Here is a 13634-nt window from a genome sequence, read left to right as displayed (position 1 = left end):
GCTAGAAGAAATTATCATAATCAAACCCCAAATTCTAAATTCACCACTTAAATATCTTATTGGGAGCCCACTTTGGGCCAAATGTAATTGCGGTGAGCTCATTACCATAATTTCTGGGCAATGCATATAGGTCCATTAAAGTTTTGGTTTTTAGATAAAACTGAGACTCGCTATCAGTGCTCCTCCGAGGTGATCGGACTTCATCTGCAGTATGCATACTAGATGCTCTCACAACACAATCAATCAGAGATCTCATTGTCACTTTTCTCATTTCTTTACTCAACAAGCATCGGCGGAACCAAATGCTTCGCTCCAAATTTCTAGCATAGGCGTATAGGCGGCCATGGCGCAGGGAGCAGTGCTTCAATCCTCTCTCTTATCTCCGGGCATCACTTAAGGTGTACACCATGGAGGATCTTAGACGATACAAACGAGGAAGACGCCTTACCGTATCTTAAATTAGGCCTGCAAAACTGAAAATAATATCTTTAGATGATACAACCGAAAAATGTACCTTAGGGAGTTAGAATGATATGGCTAAAGTGATGATACGAGGATAATACACGCAAGACGGTTGGTGGCGCATGCAACATGCTCTCGTTAGAAGAAAAGAGTGGCGACATGTAGGGAAACAAGGCATAAATGGGTGGAGCTGGAGGTGCGGGGCAATGCAACCGGGGCGGAAATAATGGCGGTACACGGTGGTACACCTGAGATGGAAAGGGTGGCGACACACGGGCGGTACACCCGAGATGGAAAGGGTGGCGAACGAAAAAAAGTAGACGGCGCATGACCGATACAACCGAGGTAAAAGTGATGACGGCGCGGGGATGATACAATAGAGACAGAAATATTTAAGTGATACGTGGATCAAGAGAAATTGGGTCGAGTGGATTATAAAATTATTTTCTAAGATTTACTTTGATAATCATATGAGTTTATATATGATAGCCTACCAATTTTGCTAAAGCTAATCACACATTGGAAGAACCCTAAACTTCACTGACCGGTGGGACCACCCTTTCGCTGTCCCCACATTCAGCGAGTGTGGGTACAACGGCGCGTCCCGTTCCTTGCACGCAGGCCGCAGCCGCCCACGTCGCGTGGCCGCGCACCTTGGCTATAAACGCACCTCGGCGTCCCCGCTTGGTGTGCTCATCAGTTCTTCTCTCGTCACTTCCCCTCCAGACGCCACTCGGAAAACCCCCTTCCCTTTCCGCATGGCTTCGCGTGGCGCGGGCGGTGGTGCCGGAGGGCGCGGCCCTGGTGGGCGAGGCGGCGAGCGCGTTGGCCGTGTCGGCGGCGGCGGCGCGGGAGGGCACCAGCAGTCCCACGGTAGCGGCGGCGGGGCAGGGCACCAGCAGCCTTACAGCCGCGGTGATGGCGGAGGCCGAGGCGCCGGCGGGTACCCGCAGCAGCCGCTCGGGCGCAGGGAGGGCGCGGCCTCGGGCCGCGGTGGCGTGGGGGCAGCACCCGTCCGCCCCGCCGCGCCACGTCCTGTAGCGCCGGTGGCCATTCCCGCGGCAGCCGCCTCGACTTCCGCGAGGCCGCCCGCGCCCACGTCGGGTCCGGCGCCAGCGCCTCCAGCCCCCGCCTCCACGGCGGCTGCTACTGACTTGGCGAGAGGCATGGTGAGGCTGGCCGTGGCGGGCGCTGACCCCGCCGCTCCTCCCGCGCCTGCAGCTAGATCCGCGCCCGCGCAACAGCCGCCGGCGGCTCCGCCGGTGTCGAACAAGGGGATCCCGCACCCGGCGCGCCCGGGGTTCGGCACGGTAGGGAGGAGGGTCGTCGTGCGCGCGAACCACTTCCTCGTCGAAGTGGCCGACAACGACATATGCCATTACAACGTGAGCTCCCCTCCCCTCCTCCCCATCTACTCGCGCACTTGTGTTTTCATCGTCTGATTGCTGTGGATCTGTTCACGACGATCTAGTTGAGGTTGTCTTCATGTTTGGGCGTGCTTGTTCTGCTCTATTTTTTTATCCTTCCATTTCAGGGTTTTAGGCCGGTAATTTTTCAGTAATTGATCCGTTGGAGATGCGTTCATCATCACCGTATGCGTTTTTTTCTTGAAATGCTATTCTCATGTACTCCATTATTAGTCATTTTGATTTTTCTAGATTCATAATTTTTGCTATACATCTATATATATTATGTTTAGATGTATAGCAAAGTCTATAAAATTAGAAAAAAACTAAAACAACTAATAATTTGGGACGGAGGAAGTACATGATATTATGATCACCATTGTGGGCTTGTATGGTTGGGATGGATTTGTTTCGTTGGGATGTAGCGGAGGAAGCAGACAGTGAGACAGAGGTAATTTTTTTTGTTTTTTCTATGGAAGTACTAGCAGTCCCATTTCCTCTTATTTTTTAGATCCTAAAGTGGTAATTCAGCACTTGCCATTCTGAGCAGAAGTCTCGGTCTGCATGTGAAGTACCGGCCGCTATGCTTCAAACGAAGCGGGTTGATGATGACACCTCGGGTTCTGTGTGTCAAGCACAACATTGTTGACCATTTCCTTATATACTCCTATATGACATGGCATTGATGGCCACTTCATTATTGCTTTGCCAGTTATCGACGGTTTAGGCAACGTCTTGGTCCTTTTGCATGTTGGTGGTTGCATGGTGGATAGGCTCTCTAGGGCAGACCCAACTCTGAAACTACTCAGTGGTTTCCATAGATGCCATATCAGCAGGAAACTCTATTTAGAAACCACAGCATACAACGCTTCTAAGTCTTCGTGTGGGTCCATAATCAATTCTAGCGATCCCTTTCTCTCCCTTTTCATGCGCTCTTTCCAGGCTGCGGCGGCGAGCAGGCACGGCAACTCCGGCACGCAGCTTTAGATGATGGTTGGCCCAGCGGTGACTGCGCTCCGCGCAGGCGGCGATGCCAAGCAGGCCGCGACGGTGAGCAGTGGGCGGTGGGGGGCATGGTAGCGAGTACACGTGCAAGCAATGGTGAGCTCTTCGGCCGCAAGCTCTGACTGCATTGGGCCGCAAGCTCTGATTGCATTGCCAAGTGAAGGAAAAAATCGAAATCCTAGAGTCCAAATCGAAGCACAAAATCACTAATATAGCGCACAACTCATTACACGGGTGCTGCTTCCGTTGCTTGCATCTCGCGAGCACTCGAATTGAAAGAGCGGCTTGGAACCTGGATAGGTGGAGAAAGGAGAAAGGATGAGATGGATAGCATGTTGCAGGGATTGCCGTGCTTGAGCAAAGTAGATGAGGTGGATGCCTGAGCTGTTGCTAATTGCTAGGTGAGGGTCAACGGCGGCCAGGCGGCTCGCCGCAGATGCGACAGCGTGGCTGCGCGCACGGACGTAGCGGCCATGAGCAACTCGTCGGGGACGCAGCGGTTGGGATGGCGCGCACGGACGCGCAGGCCGCGATGCCCGAAGCCTGCAACAACGAGCGACGGACAAGTCAGCAAGGCTACGCGCGGATGCAACGGTGGCGAGCAGCTCGCCGCTCAGATGCGGGGGCGCCGGTGGATATGTGGGCCCCACGGATGGAGAACCTGGAAACGGGTTCTCGCTCCCAACGCGAAAACAGTGGTGTCTTTGATCCTCATACCGCGTGTAGATGCCGTTTGTCAGTTGAGAAACGGTTTCCTCCTCTTTTCTTCTCTTTCTTCATTAACTTGCTTGCCATGTCATCAAATTGCTTATGTGGCAGCTTCGTTAATGCTATGAAAACTATCCTAGTAGGAGCATTGGGACTGCCCTTAGATTTGGGTTTGGGTGGTGCCTGGCAGGGTTCTGGTGCTTTCTTGGTTGCGATCACCCTTTGGAGCTTTTCTTTTGTGCCTCCTGTTGTAAGCCAGGTAATTTATCTAGAATTGCTAGCTGCCATTTTGAAAAATCAATCCAGTTTCAGGCTGTCAGATGAACTTCTTGACTTTGTGCTCGAGGCTGCACCGTTATCTTTTCTCGTGAGTTTGGTTTGGGTTAGAATTGGGAGGATGATCGCTGGGTTAGGATTTATAGATAGATGGTTGTGGCCCGGTTCATTATCACTGAATGTTTTATTGGAAGGCGGTTCTTTTGCTCCACCTTCTGACTGTATCCATATACATACCAGGTTTCAATCAGTCCTCAACCGAAGGCAAGAAGACTCAACAGGGTGCTGCTTTCGGAGCTTATCAAGGTGCACGGTGCGACATCTCTCGCCCACAAGATGCCTGCATACGATGGAAGCATGAGCATGTACACTGCAGGCGAGCTGCCATTCAAGTCAATGGATTTTGTTGTCAAGTTGGGACACCAAGAAATGTAAGCACGACAGGTTCTATCTGTTTTTTTGCACAACGTACACTACTTTGTGACTTGCAGCTGTTAACTTAAGAACTATGTTTCCTGTTTTCTTAATTACTGAAATGCAGTGAGTATAAAGTGACAATTCGATATGCGGCGCGGGCAAATCTGTACCACCTGCAGCAGTTCCTCGACGGTCAGCAAAGGGACTCGCCGCATGACACAATCCAAGCACTTGATGTTGTAATGAGGGAGTCGCCTTCTCTCAAGTATGATACCAGTGCTATTTCTTCACCTTTTTCTTTTCTGCAATATCTTGTTTTGTTGGAGCTGCTGATCATGTGGTTATGATTTCCTTTTGTTTTGCAGTTATGTCACTGTTTCAAGATCCTTCTTCTCCAAGCAGTTTGGTGCTGCGAAGGACATTGGTGATGGGTTGGAGTGTTGGAGAGGATATTACCAGAGCTTGCGCCCCACTCAAATGGGCCTTTCGTTGAACATTGGTATTGATCTTCTCCGAAAATTACTTTCTTGAAAATTACACCAGTGTACTCAATTTTGATTGAGACTTGATATTGAGATTGCTGAATTGAGAAATCACGGCAGAAACTCAGGATTTCGTGTGTATGCCACACAGAAGTTGGTGTGCCATTGTTGGTTCCACATTTATGTCTATGACATTGGAATTTGTGTCTAAAGTTCAGGTGGCATACACACAAATATGAACTTAGTGGCACATGATCAAAACAATAGCTTGTGTGTGGCATACATTTCCAGCAGTTCAAAATTAAGTTTTCCCCTAAAACGTTCATAAGAATTTTGTGCATTTCTTTTCAATTTTTAACCTCTTGATTGCCCTTTTATTATTCAGACACATGCTCGACTTCGTTTTATAAATCTATCCCTGCGGTACAATTTGTTAAGGAGTGTCTGCTGGTGACAAACCCCACGCAGCCTTTTTGGGACAGGGATCGTTTGAAGGTAATATTTGTCAACAAAAGTTGTTAGATACTATTTATTTACAGTCACTAATAGATCTGTCTCTATATCTTTTCTCAGATTAAGAAAGCCCTGCGTGGAGTTCGTGTTGAGACCACACACCAGCAGGGCAAAAGGAGCATCTACAAGATAACTGGGATTACTTCTGTCCCACTGGAACAGCTGAGGTTCATCTGTTGATATCTCATCTTGATGCTTATTCAGTCTAGTATTTTTCTTGCAGTACAAACTTACTTGTTGTCATTTCTTATCTTAAGCTTTCCTTGCAACGATGGCACTCTGACTGTTGTTCAATACTTCAAACAACGTTACAAATACCAGTTGCAATACACTGCTTGGCCCTGCCTGCAGTCCGGCAATGATTCTAAGCCGATATATTTACCGATGGAGGTAGTATTTGCATCATTTGTGATTTCTGCTCAACAAGTCAACACCTGGTGCACCATGCTAATTATATGTATAACATGTTTGCAGGTGTGTGAAATTATTGAAGGGCAGAAATACTCTCGGAAGCTCAGTGACACACAGGTGGCTAGCATACTAAAGGCAACCTGTAAACGCCCCCAAGAGAGGGAGAACAATATCATCCATGTACATTTCTAGCCCACTTTGGCTTTGACACTGCCTTTTTGAAGGGTTAAAATTTCTTGAAATTTGTTATATCAATTTCATTTTGAAATATCTAGAGTTTTAAACCTGAAATTGGCTGTATCCTTATCCATGTATTCACAGAACTCCTCAGTCTGTTTAGTTTTTTTTTAAATGATTTCTTGACATATTATGCACCAAAGAACTGCAAAATTTAAGTGAGTGTATACATTTGGCAGTAAGCAAGCATAGTGTACATGTAATGTATAGTTTTTTATACTTTAGTTTTTGTTTCTTAAATTTACTCATCGCACTTTGTTGTGATATAATGTCATTTCTGAAGTTTTGTCATCGCAGCAACTTAAAGTGCAATGATTTTTAAAATGTTTTTTTTGCCTTGTTTAGATGGTTGGCCACAACAACTATTCAGCTGATAGGCTGGCACAGGTGTTCGGGATCACCGTCGCCAATCAGATGGCGAATGTGCAAGCTCGTGTGCTGCCTCCACCCTTGGTATCTGTTATACAGCATCTTCAGTTTGATGATTGTCTTTTGATTTTCTATAACTAATTCCAAGAATGACTAAATTTAATCTTGTTTCAGCTGAAATATCATGAATCTGAAAGGGACAAAACTGTTGCACCAAGCATCGGGCAGTGGAATATGATTAACAAGGTGATTCTATATGTTGGCGAGTTAGATTTCCTGATATGATAATTTTCTTGCCAGCTCATTTTCATTTATATGTTGGAATAATGCCAACAATATATAATTACAGAAAAAATGCAAACAAAAGATTTTCTGGTTCCTAGAGTTGGCTTTCGTCGGTTCTGGAATACTCTTCCTACTGATATTCACTTTATGTATTCAGAAAATGGTCAATGGTGGAACTGTTCACAGCTGGACTTGTTTGAGCTTTTCGCGGCTGCCACGTCATGTTGTAGACAGAATATGCGATGGCTTGGTTCAGATGTGCAATTCCATTGGCATGGTAAATTCGTGCATATGCTTCTGGATACGAGTAGCTTATAAATCATCAGCCAGAGCTCATTGAACTTGATGTTAATGGAATTTCAGGTTTTCAATCCAAGGTCAGTGATAGAAGTTCAGTCAGCTTCTCCCAACCACATAGAAGCTGCTCTAAGGGATGTTCACACGAGGGCTCCCAATCTCCAGCTGCTTATTGTGATTCTTCCAGATGTTTCTGGTCATTATGGTATGCTCATCCTTGAATATCTGTACACTTCTAAAATTTCTGAAAAAAAGAAAGTTATGGAAAAAACTGTGTTTACACAATTCGATGGAAAAAAGTTGACCAGTAGTCCAGTAACATGTGTCTATACAGTGCACATATGGCATGTTATTTGTGTCTTTTTTTTTGGTATAGCACACATAGGGCAAGTTATTTGCATTTTTTCTGTAGAAAACTTAGAGTTAACTTTTGCACAACATTCTGCATATAAACATATTTGTCCATGAGTTTTGCAAAAAATAAAATGTCCATGAGTGTTTCTGCTTGGTTTCATGGTTATCACTTGTGCGATTTTCTAGGGAAAATTAAGAGGCTGCGCGAGACTGAACTTGATATAGTATCTCAGTGCATAAATCCAAAGCCCGATAAAAACAAGCAGTATTTCGAAAACGTTGCCCTTAAAGTCAATGTGAAGGTCAGTGCAATTTACTGCTTTCTTCCCTTTGGTGTGCTTCAGTTATCATGGAAGTGATATTTTTTGTGTTTATCAGGTTGGAGGCTGCAATACAGTGCTTGAGAGAGCCTTCGAGCCTAGGGGAATACCTTTTGTCTCAGATGTACCAACAATCATTTTCGGTGCTGATGTTACCCATCCTGTAGCAGGCGAAGACTCATCGGCATCTATTGCAGCTGTCAGTTTCTTGTTCTCTGCTAGCAATTGTTCTGTTCAAACGTTGCAGGAATTTAAATGAAAATTTCGATTCATATTTGAATGCTAATTGTTATGGCTCCGAACTTCCAATGGGGGCTTTTCTGACACAAAGTAATGGATAGCTGGCATCACCTTTTGCAGGTGGTGGCATCCATGGACTAGCCTCAAGTAACAACCTATAAAGCTCTGGTCTCTGCCCAAGCACATAGGCAGGAGATTATACAGAATCTCTTCTGGACTGCTACAGATCCAGAGAAAGGCACCCCAGTAAATGGTGGAATGATAAGGTAACTCGTATCCTTTATGTTCATGATGGATGTGAATTAAGAGATGATAGTTTGAAACTTAGATGCCTGAATTATTTTCTGCAGGGAGTTGCTGTCTTCATTCTATAAGAGGACTGGCCGAAAGCCTGAAAGGATTATTTTTTACAGGTATGTGCTTGAATTATTTACATAACTCTTGGATGAAGCTTTATTGACTTCCTACTACCTTTTTTTTTTGTTTATCCAGGGATGGAATAAGTGAAGGACAGTTCAGCCACGTTTTGCTCCATGAAATGGATGCAATCAGGAAGGCTTGTGCCTCTATGCAACGTGATTATCTACCCCAGTGACATTTGTAATAGTACAGAAAAGGCACCACACAAGGCTCTTCCCTGAGGTTCATGGAAGCCGTGATCTCACTGATAAAAGTGGAAACATTCTTGTGATCTCACTGATAAAAGTGGAAACATTCTTCCTGGTTAGTACCACTAGCCTATCAACCCGTGCTCCCACACGAGCTAATTAGAATTAATATAAAAATAAGACTTATAACTAATAATTATAATTATCTATCCCATTCTCTCTTTTGTCTATTAAATATTCTAACGCACAGTACTCTAAAGATACGTACCCTTCAATATCTAGTTGTAGTACGTTTAGTTAGTAACAATATTTTTCACTTTGTGTGAATTTGATATGTATTTAATTGAACCATCTGTTTAAGCTATGTGAACAACATAAAAATTGGTATTTTTATATTTTCCCCCATACATGACACGCACCATGGGTATTATTTTTATATAAGCAATAACATAAATAATATATTAATAATGATAGACATAGTAATTTAGAATTTTATATTGGTGCACTTTAATATTTTGTTATAATTATATAACTTAGATTCAGATTTAGAAGTTACTTACTTTTAATAATGATATAATTAGATAATTTATATACAAACTTAGTGGGTTGTTTGACATAGTTTTTATAATGGCATATGTGGGTAATTTGCATGAAGATTAGGGGGTTACTTTAGATTATTTTTTATAATGGCAGACGTGGGTAATTTAGATACATGTTTAGTGGGTTACTTTAGCCTATTTTTATAATGGTAGATGTGGGTAATTTATTAGAAAAAATAACAGATCCAGTGGCTATTATAATTAAAGTTGTTGGATTGATTACCGGATGTTTCTATTTTTTATGATTTCTCTATTTTTTAGAGTGTCCACCTAGGATCCTAGGTGGCTTCACGTAGAGGCTTCAAAAAGAACCTCCAATTACTAATAATAGTAAGATGGTCACCATCCTTGTTTATCACTTTTAATCAAAAGTAAGAAAAATATCAACAAGGAAAAGAGATATCCACCGTAGCGTTAATATGTAGGTGAGAATTGAACTCTGGCTGGCTGGGTTTACCACCCCTCTACCCAACCCATGTTGGCTGGGTGGCCAGTGTATCCTAGGGAGATCTCCACTTCCAGCAAAGTATGAAAGTCAATTTAGCACATCTTTGATTGTGAATTGTGACTCTTTTTTCTGCTGTTCTGCAGGAACTGTGGTTGATACCAGCATTTGTCATCCCAACGAGTTTGATTTCTACCTTTGTAGCCATGCTGGAATCCAGGTATGTGTCGACACTTCGGCGCCGTGCGTCCCAGATACTTTGGAGCCGCTGACCTTCTGAGTTTTTATATTTTTCATCAGACTAAATGTAAATGCATTTCTTCAGGGAACAAGCAGGCCAGCACACTATCATGTCCTGTACGACGAGAACTGTTTCTCGGCTGATGCGCTGCAGATGCTAACTAACAACCTGTGTTACACGTAAGCTTGATACCAATGCAGATGTATTGCTCCTTAATTATTTGGAGAGATTAGTTTTCCTCTTTTTTTCTTTCTGTGTTCATGTGCTCATCATATGTTCTTGGAGTTCCTTCTATAGTTGCCTCTGGAAAATTTATTCCAATCCTTCCCTGTGCAGTTCCACCGGCCTACTACGCTCACCTGGCGCCGTTCCGCAAGAGGTACTACGACGTGCAGGCAGAGGGAACCAATGGAGCTTCCGTTGTCAGTGGCGGTCCAGCTGCGCTCCGCCATCTCCCGCAGATCAAGGACAAAGTGAAGGAAGTGATGTTCTTCTGCTGATGAATCGGCGCGAGCTGCTGGTGGCCGTTGTGGTGCATGTCCAGCTCCAGGCGGGCGGCCTCGATCTGCAAAAGGCCGTGCTTTTGTAAGAACTTGTTCGCTGCTGATGCGACTTTTAGGATGTGGTGAACTGGCACTGATGGCTCTGCCGAATAGATTTTGCATGAGTGCTGCTGGTGAAGTTTTAGTTGTTGGCGCCGTTTTGTTTTGTGTTTTTTTTTTGTAAGATATATCAATTGAGGTTGGCTAATGTTTTCTTGCTGCCCAGAGATCTGCAGATTTTCTGGGACGTAGCGGTTTGAGGTAACTTTGCTCAGGGCTCATTGAACCCAACAAGGGAACTTCCGTGTCCTGTGTGATGCCATGGGATTGGTGCAGCTCACTTAGGGCCCGTTTGGTTGGGGAGCTGATTTGAATGGAATGGCTCCATTCCAATTTTTGAGAACGGAGCCGTTCCGTTCTACGTTTGGTAGGCGGAACAGAGCCACTCCATTTTTTGTTTGGTTGGAGAGCGCGGTGGAGCGGAACCATTCCGTTCTGTGTTTGGTTGGAGAACCATCTCATTCAACGTTCCGCGAAGGGTGGCTTCGAGATCCTCCGGCGGCTCGGGCGGCCTGAGTTCCTCCGGCGGGGGGGGGGGGGGGGGGGGGGGGGGGGCCGGGGGCGCTGAGCTCCTTCCGGCGGGGGGCGGTTGCGGGCGCATGGACGGAGGGCGGCGGCGGCCCTGGGCTCCTCCCGGCGGCGGCCGCGGGCGCCTGGATGGGGGGGGGGGGCGGGGGGCGGCGGCGCCTGGCCGCCTGGGCTCGGGCGCCTGGATCCCGTCCGCCGGCGGGGGGCCGGCGGCGCCTGTGCCGCCTGGGCTCCTTGGCGCCTGGATCCCGTCCGCGGGGGGGGGGGGGGGGGGGGGCCTGTGCTCCTTCCGGCGGCGAGGAGCGGCCGTGGATGCCGCCCAGCGGGGGGGGGGGGGGGTGAGGCGGAGGCAGCGAATGAGAGCTCTCGCATCCGGTCGTTTCGGGCGAGCGCGATCGTTCCGCATCTCACGCGAATATTCCGCACCGGAGCCACTCCGCTCTTCGTTGCTTCCAACCAAACGCGCAGAAAAGGGGAGCGGAGCGGCTCCGCTCCCGCTCGCTCCCCAACCAAACACACGGTTACAGTCTGAAAAGAAAATGAGATAAGAGTGTCCTACACATTTAGTGTGTACATTCTGAGTGAATGCTACACATTTGAGGTGCAAGTACGTAGGACAGCGTGGCGCTGGACAAGGTGCCGAATTCGTTGTCGTTGACGAAGTTGTTAGTGGGATGCCTGGTGCTGGATGGGGTGTCGGCCGGGTCCCTTGACGATCAGCGAGGAGCACACCGTCCATGATGAGCACGTCGTCGTCCGTCGCTGCCGGCGAGCCCACCGTGGAGACTAGGAGGAGGCGCCACTCTTGACTCGGTGCTGGCGAGTTGGTTGCCCATGGGCGAGGACAATATGAGGCGGCGGCACCGTGACAAGGTGATCACCGAGCGGCGGCCCCCATTCCCATTACGGCCACTGCCACCGCTGCCGGAGGTGACGCAGAGGTTGCTGGGGTCCCATCTCTGCATCCGAGGAATCTGATTAGCACTGCAGATTACCAGATTCGCGAAACATTTATCTAGCCAAGCGACCATGTATCGACGAGCGTGTCACAAGACCTTCTCCATTCAGAGTGTGCTACACACATTCAAAGTGTACTGCACTACGCATTTCATGTATATATACAAGTAGAGTGTATACTGCACGTTTAAGGTGCAACTACGATTGTGGCGCCTAGCGCTGGAGGTGTCGAATCCGTTGTTGTTGACGAAGGAAGTGGAGCTCTAGATAGCACTGGATGGGGTCTTGGGACTGTGGTCGACAAGCGAGCACGCCGCCCATGATGAGCACGTCGTAGTCCGTCGCCGCCGGCGAGCCAACCGGGGAGACTAGGAGGCGGCTCCGCACTTGATTCGGTGTCGGCGAGCCCTCGGGGCTGACCAAGGTCAGGGCCCTAAGAGGACGATGACGGCGATGACATCCTAGCGAGTAGCAGCGACCCTGCCATCAGCAGCAGCGTCGAACTCTGACATGCCTTGGGTGTATACATTCAGAGTGTGTACTACACGTTTAAAGTATACATTCAAAGTGTATGCTGCACATTTGAAGTAGGCCTAGTGAAAGGAAGTCCCCATTTTCATAGTCTTTGTTTATATTATAGGCACTGTGCAAACGATACAGATGGTGCTGTGGCAAGGACTTGTATTTACCTCTTCCCATCATAAATAATTTTCTTTTTGAATATGATGCAGTTCTATAAACACAACAAATTAAAGTGGCATGCAAAAAATATATGTGGACTTTTCAAACCGTCAATCATCTAGGTTCATCGTATAATTAAGGAGAGTGTGATGCAAATGAAGTAACAGTAGCACACATAAGTGAATATGGAGTTAGTGGTGGCATCCAGGGGAAAAAACTATATCCCCGTGGAGCGTACACTGAAATTTCCATTTCATATGTGCCGCTCACTTTCATACGTGTGTGCGTACGGGGACGAGAGCGTGCGTGTATGTCTTCGTGTTTGTATCTAAACAATCTTTCATGCGTATATCTAAACAACCTACATGATTCATTCCTCAATTAAAAATTTGCAAAAAAGTTGAATTTCTTTAAATTTGGTTCCAGAAGTAGTATTTCTTTGATCCATATATTATTTGATGTTGGCAACAATAGCAAATAAGTTTGAAAACAGGATTTCTGGAAAGAGTTTTTTTAAATAAGTTTGTATTAAAAAATAACAGAGAATTTATCCATCCCACCGGTTCCAAAAAGTTAAATTGTTTAGGCTAACCAAAAAGTTAAACTGTTTAGGCGCGATGCTCGCGCCGCTATCTTGTTCAGCGTCATCAGCGGGTGTCGATGAAGTCGTGGTGGCTGGGCTCCTGCTCCTCCCTCCGTGAGCGTCTCCTCCGTGGTGACTGTTCCGTGATCTTCCTAGCTGGGACAGGACGCAGCGTCTCGCGGAGATTATCGACAACCCGCCGAGATCGCCGCGTGGTGTCGCTGCTGGTGCCTCTGGCTTTATGTCGTCGGCTAGGTGCCGGCGAAAATCACCTGCGCCGTTGGCGTGACGCAGACCCACGAGATGAAGATGAACATTTTACCCTCGTCGGGCACGACGCTGGTGAAGTTGAGGTGAAGTTGAATGATGCCATCGAGTTCGTCTAGATATCGTTGATGAACACCTGTACCTGGCTGTCGGTGTTTAACCTCCAAGCTCACCGAGGGACACCCCCAGTTAGTATATTGTAGGTAGGGTATCGCCGAGATCAGGAACTCAAAGGTACAAGGAACATGAAACTGGTTCGAGCCGCAGTATGCGTAATACCCTACATCATGTGTGGTGGTTTATATTACTTTATTTATGGATTCATTTGGAGGGATCCCTGC

The 13634-nt window shown here is 46.7% G+C and overlaps 1 pseudogene; it reads left to right on the top strand.

The window, feature by feature from the left end:
• Positions 1-1220: 1220 nt before the first annotated feature.
• Positions 1221-9858, top strand: LOC112882128 (annotated as a pseudogene).
• Positions 9859-13634: the final 3776 nt, after the last annotated feature.

This window comes from Panicum hallii, chromosome 2, assembly GCF_002211085.1.
Source record: "Panicum hallii strain FIL2 chromosome 2, PHallii_v3.1, whole genome shotgun sequence".
In the NCBI taxonomy this organism is placed as follows: domain Eukaryota; kingdom Viridiplantae; phylum Streptophyta; class Magnoliopsida; order Poales; family Poaceae; genus Panicum; species Panicum hallii.
Note: the sequence above shows the minus strand (reverse complement) of the source record. Positions and strands in the feature narration are given on the sequence as shown.